Source organism: Meles meles, chromosome 9 (assembly GCF_922984935.1).
Source record: "Meles meles chromosome 9, mMelMel3.1 paternal haplotype, whole genome shotgun sequence".
Taxonomy (NCBI): Eukaryota; Metazoa; Chordata; class Mammalia; order Carnivora; family Mustelidae; genus Meles; species Meles meles.
The window spans coordinates 58,295,294-58,304,287 of record NC_060074.1 but is presented as its reverse complement, the minus strand read 5'-3'; the positions used below and the strand labels follow the sequence as shown (position 1 = coordinate 58,304,287).

The window sequence follows — 8,994 nt, the reverse complement described above, 5'->3', positions numbered from 1 at the left end:
TTAATAGGAACTGGAGTATTAGATGATATTAGGAAGGTATTATTACTTCCCCTAAGTGATAATGGTGTTGAGGTTGATAGAGAATACTTACTTTTAAAAGAAAGATGTCAATGAAATTTAAAGTCTATGTAATTCAGAATCAAGGAAACAGAACTTACCACCCCAGAAACTGTGTCCTTCCTGCAAACAAAAGCCCCCTAGCTCTCATGGGTCTGCACTACCACCACTTCACCATGGATGAAAATATGTTGCACTCAGGGTCAACAACAACTCCCACACATGCAAGACCAACTTTGCCGATCACAAGACCCCCCAGGCAGCCTTGCCCTCTATCATGGGGTGAACCTGGCCCCAGGACGTTATGGTAGGCCTGGGCCAGAAGCACTCCCACATGGGCAAGGAGACCCAGAGCAAGAGGACATCCTGACCCTGAAGTACACCATCAAACATGACATGGAAAAGATCTGGCACCACACCCCCTACAACAAGCTGTGTGTGGCCTCTGAGGAACCCCGCATGCTGCTGAGTGGCTACAGGTTCACCACCATCACTGCTGAGTGGGAAATCATATGTGACATCAAGAAGAAGCTGTGTTATGTCGCCCAGGACTTTGAGCAGGAAATGGCAGCCACAGCCTCCAGCTCCTCCCTGAAGAAGCTGTGAGCTGACAGATGGGCAGGCCATCACCATTGGCATCACCATTGGTTCTGCTGCCCCGAGGTGCTCTTCCAGTCTTCCTTCCCGGACACGGAATCCTGTGGAATCCTCAAAATACCTTCAACTCCAACATGAAATGTGATGTTGACAACCACAGGAACCTCAAAATCAACATGGGGCTATCAGGGGGCACCACCGTGTCCCCTGGCATTGCTGATAAGATGCAAGAGACAACCGCCCTGTCACCCAACACCATGAAGATCAAGATCATCGCACAGCCTGAGTACAAGTACAAGTACAAGTCTGTGTGGATTGGCAGCTCCATCCTGGCCTCACTGTCCACGTTCCAGCAGATGCGGGCCAGGAAGCAAACAGGAGTACGACGAGTCCCACCCCTCCATCACCTACTGCAGGTACTTCTAGGTGGACTCATTGCCTTACACCCTTTTTGGACAAAACTTAACTTGTGCAGAAAACGAGATGAGATTGGCATGGCTTTCTTTGTTCATTGGCTTATTTTAATTTGTTTTGGTTTGGTTTTGATTTTGGATTGGGGGGCGTGATTGTTTTGTTTTTTGGCATTTGACTTGGGATTTAAAAGTTGGAACAGTAAAGGTGATAGCAGTTGGTTGGAACAAGTATCCCTAAAGTTCTACAATGTGGCAGAAGGACTGATTGTACATTGCTTTTTTAAATAGCCTTTCCAAATATCATGAGATGCATTGTTACAGGAAGTCCCTTGCCTTCCCAAAAGCAGCCCCATTTCTCCGTGAAGAAAGGGGCCAGTCCTCCCCAGAGTCTACACAGGAGAGGATGATGGCATTGCTTTTGTGTAAATTATGTAGTCCAATTTTTTTAATCTTTGCCTTAACACTTGTTATTTTTGTTTTATTTTGAATGGTCTGCCATCCATGGTCCTCTCTATCTCCCCAACTTGAGGTGTATGATGAAGACTTTTGGTCTCCCTGGGAGGGAAGTTGAGGCATGGAGGCAGCTGGGGCTTATCTGTGAACTGACTTAAATCCAGTTCAATAAAGTGCACACCTTAAAGGAAAGAAAAGAAAGAAAGAAAGAGGAAAGGAAGGAAGAAAAGAGAGAAAGAAAGAAAGAAAAAATGAACGAACTTACAAGAAAGAGTTCAAAAAACGGAATTCAATACGGGGGACTGGTTAAAAAGGTGCTGGCAGAATTGAAAGGGCAAAAAAGATTTAAAAAGAGGGAATCCAGGTAGTGACAAAAGCAGAAAGCCACTGCTACCTTTTGAGTTGGAGGAACAATGGGAGGACGTGGTGTTATCAGAGCCCAGGGGCCACAACTGTCCAGTGGGAATTGAGAGGGACTTGCCAATGGACGCTTGGACCATGGAGAAAGGGGCTGTTTGACAAACAGTGCCAAAGACACTTCCCAAAACACAGCAAGAGCAGTAGAAATATCCTGTCTTCTTTTCTTTCCTTACCATCTTATCTCCAGCCAATGCTTCCCATTAGCCAAAACCTAAGAAGAACCCAGTCATCAGAGAGTATGCGAAACCTACTTTGCAGGCACTGGGTCTCTGAGATACAGAACAATTCAGAGGAAGAGCATTAATGGATAAAGCAAACAGATGACTGATCCCAAGAAGAAATTGTCATGGTGCTTGCGACTTATTTGCAAGTAGTTGAGAGAACAAAATATATACGTATATATATACAGAAGAAACTAGTAAGATGAAATGTTAAATCTGGGTTGGTATGTGGATGTTCATTATAACTATTCTTTCCATTTTTCTATGTGTTTGAAATTTTTCAGAATAAAAAGTTGAAAAATCCATTCTAATACTCTTTGAAGGAGGGTATAAGAACCTGATACAAGGTCATGGACACAGGAATGGAGAGAGGAAATTCTCAAAATGAATTTGACAAACTTTCTCATTAAATCCTTGTAACCAAGATGGGAAAATGTGGACCAGAGCAACATTTATCATCTTATTTTCCACCACTACACATTTGAGAGTTAAGTTTTCTATTTGTCACTCTCCCAAGGACATATCCTCTCTTATTCTCATGCCAGGTATAACCCCTACCTTATTTATCATACTCAAGAAAGTTTGACAAAATGGCAGTGAATGAGAGTTGCTTTAATTTGGTAGTAATCTTTAATCTACTCTATTTTTTTAAGAAACGATTAGTTATGAAACACCTCACAGTTGATTACAACAATTCAGTGCGTTATGACATTAGAGTTGAGAAAACTTCAGCTAGAAAAATAGTATAATTATAAGACCACATACATGGTTGAACACTTCTATCCAAAGTTGTTGATTAATGGGTAGGTGTCAACCTAGACATGGCTCTGCATGATGCATGAGAGGGTCTGTCTTAGTTTGGCCCTGGCCGGTATTACATTTTTAAAAGTATCTTGGATAAGATTTAGAAAACAAGCTAATGTTGATGACTTGAACCCTAGGGTGAGAATGAATGCATTAGATGCCAGCTCAGAGTCCACAAAAATCTGGATCAATCAGAGTAATAAGCCAATAAAAACCGATATAATGGACATATGTGACTAGCCTTTTCCTTGAGTCCAGAAAAGCCAACTAATTCTGCAACATCCTATACAGGTAACTAAAGATTGTTGAGTTCATTCTCTAGTTCTGCCATCAATTACCTGATAAATTTCAGTAAGCTACTTCAACTCTTTTTAACTCCCTCACTTCCTGCATCAGTAAAAGGGAATAACATTAACAGCTAACTCATAGTAGCTTACATGAGTTCATATATGTAAAGCAGTTGAATATCCTTGGCAGAGAGTAACAGAAACAATATGAGTTGTTGTGAGTGTCGGGTGTGGGAGAGTACTGGTAGTAGTGTTACCTAGTAAACAGTTACAAGAAAGATTTAGTAGTTGATACAACATTTAATAGAGTTCAGTTGTAGAACAGACTTACCAAAGGAGTGCATGTCATTTAGAGCTTTATTTAATTAGAATCCCTCTGCCTGAAATGAGGTTGATGAAAGTCCTGACCGGCTATGTTCTGCTCAGGCTGCAACTGGAGCGTGGGTTTGAGACTGGATGCCATAAACAAATTGGAGCCTGTTCAACAGACTTAAGACACAGAACTGTTGATCCAATCGGAGGTGTCAATCTGTCTTTAGAAGTTTAGTGATCTGTCAAATGAAATTTAGAACTTATTCTGTGTGACACCTCCCCCCCTTGATTTCTCCTTAACCAATCAGTAAAAATGACCACGACATAGATTCTGAGTTCACATAATGAAAATCTTCCTTGTGATCAGAATGAAGGAGATGTACTTCAGAGTGTGTTAAGTTACCTGTCCCCAAATGATAAGGGATTGTACATCAGGGTGACCACCTGGCATGGATATAATGGGATTCAAATCCAAAATGGGTGATTGGATTAGATGTCTTGTGACACTGACCCTCAGAAACCCTGCAAGATTATCCAATACAATCTAAGATTTCTAGAGTTGTTTTTTAATTACATTCTTAACTGCTTCCCAAACTGCTGCCTCCTGAGCTGCCTCGGAGCCCGTTTTTTTAAGCTTAGGACCAAAGGTCTTTATTTTTTTTCCCCCACCACCAAATAGGTTAAATACTCAGTGTGTTCATTTTTTAAGGAAATGAACTTGAAATGATTAAACAGGAAATATGCACTTAGCTCCTAATGTCAGCTGCCTCAAAACAAAATCAATTCTGTTTCAAATGGAACGATATTGGAGAGTTGTTCAGAAATCTGTTGATACTAAAGAAATATTGAAGGTGAACGCATCAGGGAGAGGAAATGAGAAACTTAAAGATATTCTTTAATGCTAAAAGGCATTCAGTCCTCCTGTCGTCAAAACCTTGACGATATCTTTAAAATGCCTCTGCGCATTTGAGGTGTAAATATGTTGGGCTAAAAGCCAGTGACATGCGGATTTAAAAAAAAAAAATGTTTTCTCTGCTGGGTCCTCCATCAAAATTTAGAAATTTGAATTTTGAAGATGTCCAAATTACTGACCAGTACTGATACCATGAATACATAGTGGGAGAAGAAACACCGAAACCCAGAACAGAAAAATCCTTCTAGTTCTGACACATTTTTGTGAACATACTGGCCACTCATCTCCCACATGGCCTCAGTTTTTAATCACTAAGCATACTTTTTAAGACTGAGAAATAGCATGTTAGCACATTCTATGGAGTAATGCCTTTTTTTTCCGTCTCAGTGACTAGCTCTGCTGCTTGGCCAAGGGAACCATTTTCCAACTCGGTCAGTGCAATCAGGTGATTTACACCAAACAATCTGAGTTTTTCAAGTTGATATCATAAAACTTTACCTAGGTTTGTGGGTCTTATTAAATAACCAAAAAATATGTTCAAATCACTAACCTCTAGTGAAAGACGAAGGTAGCAGCATGAAATCTCAATGACGTGTATTCTAGCTTTACTCTGTGTTAGGTTTTCATGTTTTGCCCACAGGAAAAAATACAAAGTCATATATTTTTTTAAAGTATTATCTTGAGGGGAGGGGATATTTTTAAACCTGAAGTTTAATTTGACTGTTGTTTCCAAATTTTAAAACATGGACAAATTTAACATAGCTTCCTGAAACCAGTAATAAATGAAATTGACAACGAGCAAACCTTCATCTTGTAGTAGTTTAAACTATGATGTTCTTTCATGAGAACTGGATTCTTTGTTTTCCAGGGCTCACAATTTTCATTTCTACAGCCAAAACTCTGCAGTTCACTACATCCTGGACCAAATGTTCTAGCTTCCTGCTTAGAAAGCTTCTATATCTTCAGGTCCAGGTACCTTCATAAGCAACTGAGAAATGCTTCCTCTCCTATCTTATTAAGGATATGGGATGTTCTGTTTTGTTTTGTTTTGTTTTACTAGGAATTCCATCAGAAATGAGGTACAAACAGTCAAAAATAAGAATGCACAGTACTAATAGAAATAAGATAGTTTATATCATCAAGTCGATCTACTTTTTAGAATTTTTGTCTTTCTGAATACTGTTGTACATAATCTTAAGAAGTAAGTATTGGCCAACATCTATAATTTCTCTATGGCATTATTTTAATAGAGAAAATTCTGAAAACAGATAAGTGAACAACAATAAAGACACTCATCTAAATTATTTTTACCAAGTGAAGTGTATTTAATAACATTGGAAATTTTAGAGGCCAACTTGAAAACTCTTATCTCTTTGAGAGTCCGCTCAAACTTAAAGGCAATACCACTGAGAGAAAAATGTTTCATGATTCTAAAACAGGTAGTTAACAACTTCAGCTTTTTTTTTTTTTTTACCTATTAGTGCATTCGCAGATTTCTTTGACAGCAAATTATGAATGTGTGCAAAGCAGACAAAGTACAAGGCAGAATGAAGGAAAAGCTCCCCCCAAAAGACATTTTCCTATCCCCAGAACACTTTGACATGAAGTGCTGGTAAAAATTTTGTCTGCTTTTTATCCTAGGCTTCCCTGTCAATATCACCCAAAAAATTTTTAAAAAATATATTTAATGAGGGGTGCCTCATTAATGAGGGTGGCTCAGTGGTTTAAGCCGCTGCCTTCGGCTCAGGTCATGATCTCAGGGTCCTGGGATCGAGTCCCACATCGGGCTCTCTGCTCGGCGGGGAGCCTGCTTCCCTCTCACTCTCTCTGCCTGCCTCTCTGCCTGCTTGTGATCTCTCTCTGTCAAATAAATACATAAAATCTTTAAAATATATATATATATATATATATTTAATGAGGCACACCTGGATGGGTCATTCTGTTAAGTGTCTGAATCAATTTCGGCTCAGGTCATGATCTCAGGGTCTTGAGATTGAGCTCCGTCTTGAGTTCTGCGCTGGGTGTGGAACCTGCTTAAGATTCTCTCTTTCTCTCTGCCCTTTCTCACCTCTCCCCCCCATATATATATATATATATATATATATATATATATATATATACATATATATGTATATATATATATACATATATATGTATATATATAATATATATAATTTTGTTTATAATATATAATATATTTATTTATTTATATAAATATATATTTATATTTAATGAAGAACAACTTAAAATTCCCACAGGTGACCATCCATAAAGTTAACGTAACCTACTTTTCCTGAGATAATAAGGATCTTTTATTTATTGCAGTCTTATGTGATTTCCATAGAGTGGATACTCAATAATATGTTTATGGAATAAATCAATGAAAAAAAACCCAAAAGAATGAAACAATAGATGGGAGAGAAGTAGAAATGTCGCATTATGAGGCTTAAAAAAAACTGAATTTTCCAAAATGAGGGATCTTATAGATGACTGCAATGATTAATAAAAGCAAAGAGTCAGCCTAATACCACATCATTTTATTTGGTAGTTTTCTGATTTGTCTTTTAAGTATATGCCTAACAAGCAAATACTCCCCTCTGTATAGTTATTATGCAAAATCCACAATTAGAAGTTGCATAACCTCAGACAAGAAACCAACCCTCACCAAAACTCTCGTTCTTCATCTGCACAGCAGGAATCAGTAGTGTGGCAAAGTTAAACGACTTCTGGAACTGGTGGAACTGAGCCTAGCACATGTTAAGCATACCATAATTATTCATTAAAATGATGATTATCACCTTCCTCCTCTTCAGCAGATTCATTAGATGCAGAGAAAACAATAAATTATTTGTAGAAAGATTTTCAAAATGAGGGGCACCTGGGTGGCTCACTTGGTTAAGTGTTTGATTCTTGATTTCAGCACAGGTCATGATCTCAGGGTCCTGGGCTGCAGCCCCGTGTTGGGGGCTCTGTACTCAGCACACAGCCTGCTTGAGATTCCCTCTCTCTCTCTGCACTCCCCACCCCCGGACTCACTCACGCACTCTCCCTTTCTCTCACATAAATGAATCTTTTAAAGTCTTTTAAAATCAGATCTTTGGGGGCCGTCTGGGTGGCTCAGTGGGTTAAGGCTTCTGCCTTCAGCTGAAGTCATGATCCCAGGATCCTGGGATCGAGCCCCACATCGGGCTCTCTGCTCGGCAGGGAGCCTGCTTCGTCCTCTATCTCTCTCTGCCTGCCTCTCCACCTACTTGTGATCTGTCTGTCAAATAAATAAAATTTTTTAAAAATCCTTAAAATTAGATCTTTTTATAAAAATGGTTTTAATTTGTGTTAAACTCAACTATACAATAATAGGATGCAAAATTTTCCTCTCCTTAAGAGCAGAGTCTCTGCAGCTTTTAGCTTTCACCTCCCACTGCATCTGCAATAACTAACTCTCTTCCAGCCACAGGTCGATGGCAGTCAAGATTTGTGAAATATTATGTAAGAACCAATGCACAGCAGCACAAATTCTTCCCCTACCTGGCATTGACCTCACTGAAATTTTGCTCGTGTGGATTTACTTTTATACACCTTTTTCAACAAAGTCAAGAATTTCAGTTGCATAGAGGAGACTGCTGAGTCATGTTTCTGAGCAGTCATGAGAAAAGGGGAACCTGAGAGCTGGAAATAGAAGAGGAAGGTAAAGTACATGGCAGAACTGGAGTAGAGCATCTTGCAGGGAAGGTCTTTTGCAAAGAAGAAAAGAATTTTGAGAGAAAGACCTGATGCTTGGAGCTACACAGGCATGTCTACAGATGCAAGCAAAGGGGAAATTAGTAAAGGTGATGGCGGACGTCCCAAGCTTCAGCATGAATCCAGGCTTCTGCCAACACTCACTGAGCCTTTCCCATGCACCAGAGAGCTCAGATCACATGATCCATCTTCCTGCAATGTCATTGGAGTGGCACTGTTAGCCTCATTCTGGAGATGAAGATGCTGAGTCATAGAAAGGTTGAAAATGTGCTGAGGTCACAACCTAGCAAATGGCAAAGACAGAATTTGAACCCAGGCAGTCTGACTCCAGGGACTGTGGGCTTAAATAGCACAATACTGTCCTTATGATTAAATATATATGATTCTCTGTACAGAGACAGGGTGTGAGATATACCTCATCAGTTTTGCCAAATAGGTTAAATCAAAGCTAAGTAAAAGTTTTTGCAAGCTAAGATTTCTGGTTATTCTTTATCTCTGGGCCCAGAATGAGGAGAAAAATTAAAACTGAGTCAATAGAAAGGCAGGGGTGCATGGGTGGCTCAGGGGTGCCTGGGTGGTTAAGCAGCTGCCTTCGGCTCAGGTCATGATCCCAGAGTCCTGGGATTGAGCCCTGTGTCGGCCTCCCTGCTCAAAAGAGAGCCTGCCACTCTGCCTGCTTGTGCTTTCTCTCTCTCCCTCTTTGAAATAATTAGAAAGGCATTTATTATTTGAAAAAAAGTCAAAGAAAAGGAAAGGAAGGAAGGAAATAAAAAAAAGGA

The 8,994-nt window shown here is 39.7% G+C and overlaps 1 pseudogene; it reads left to right on the top strand.

Annotated features, from left to right (window-relative positions):
* Positions 1 to 279: 279 nt before the first annotated feature.
* LOC123950412 lies at positions 280 to 1,080 on the top strand (annotated as a pseudogene).
* Positions 1,081 to 8,994: the final 7,914 nt, after the last annotated feature.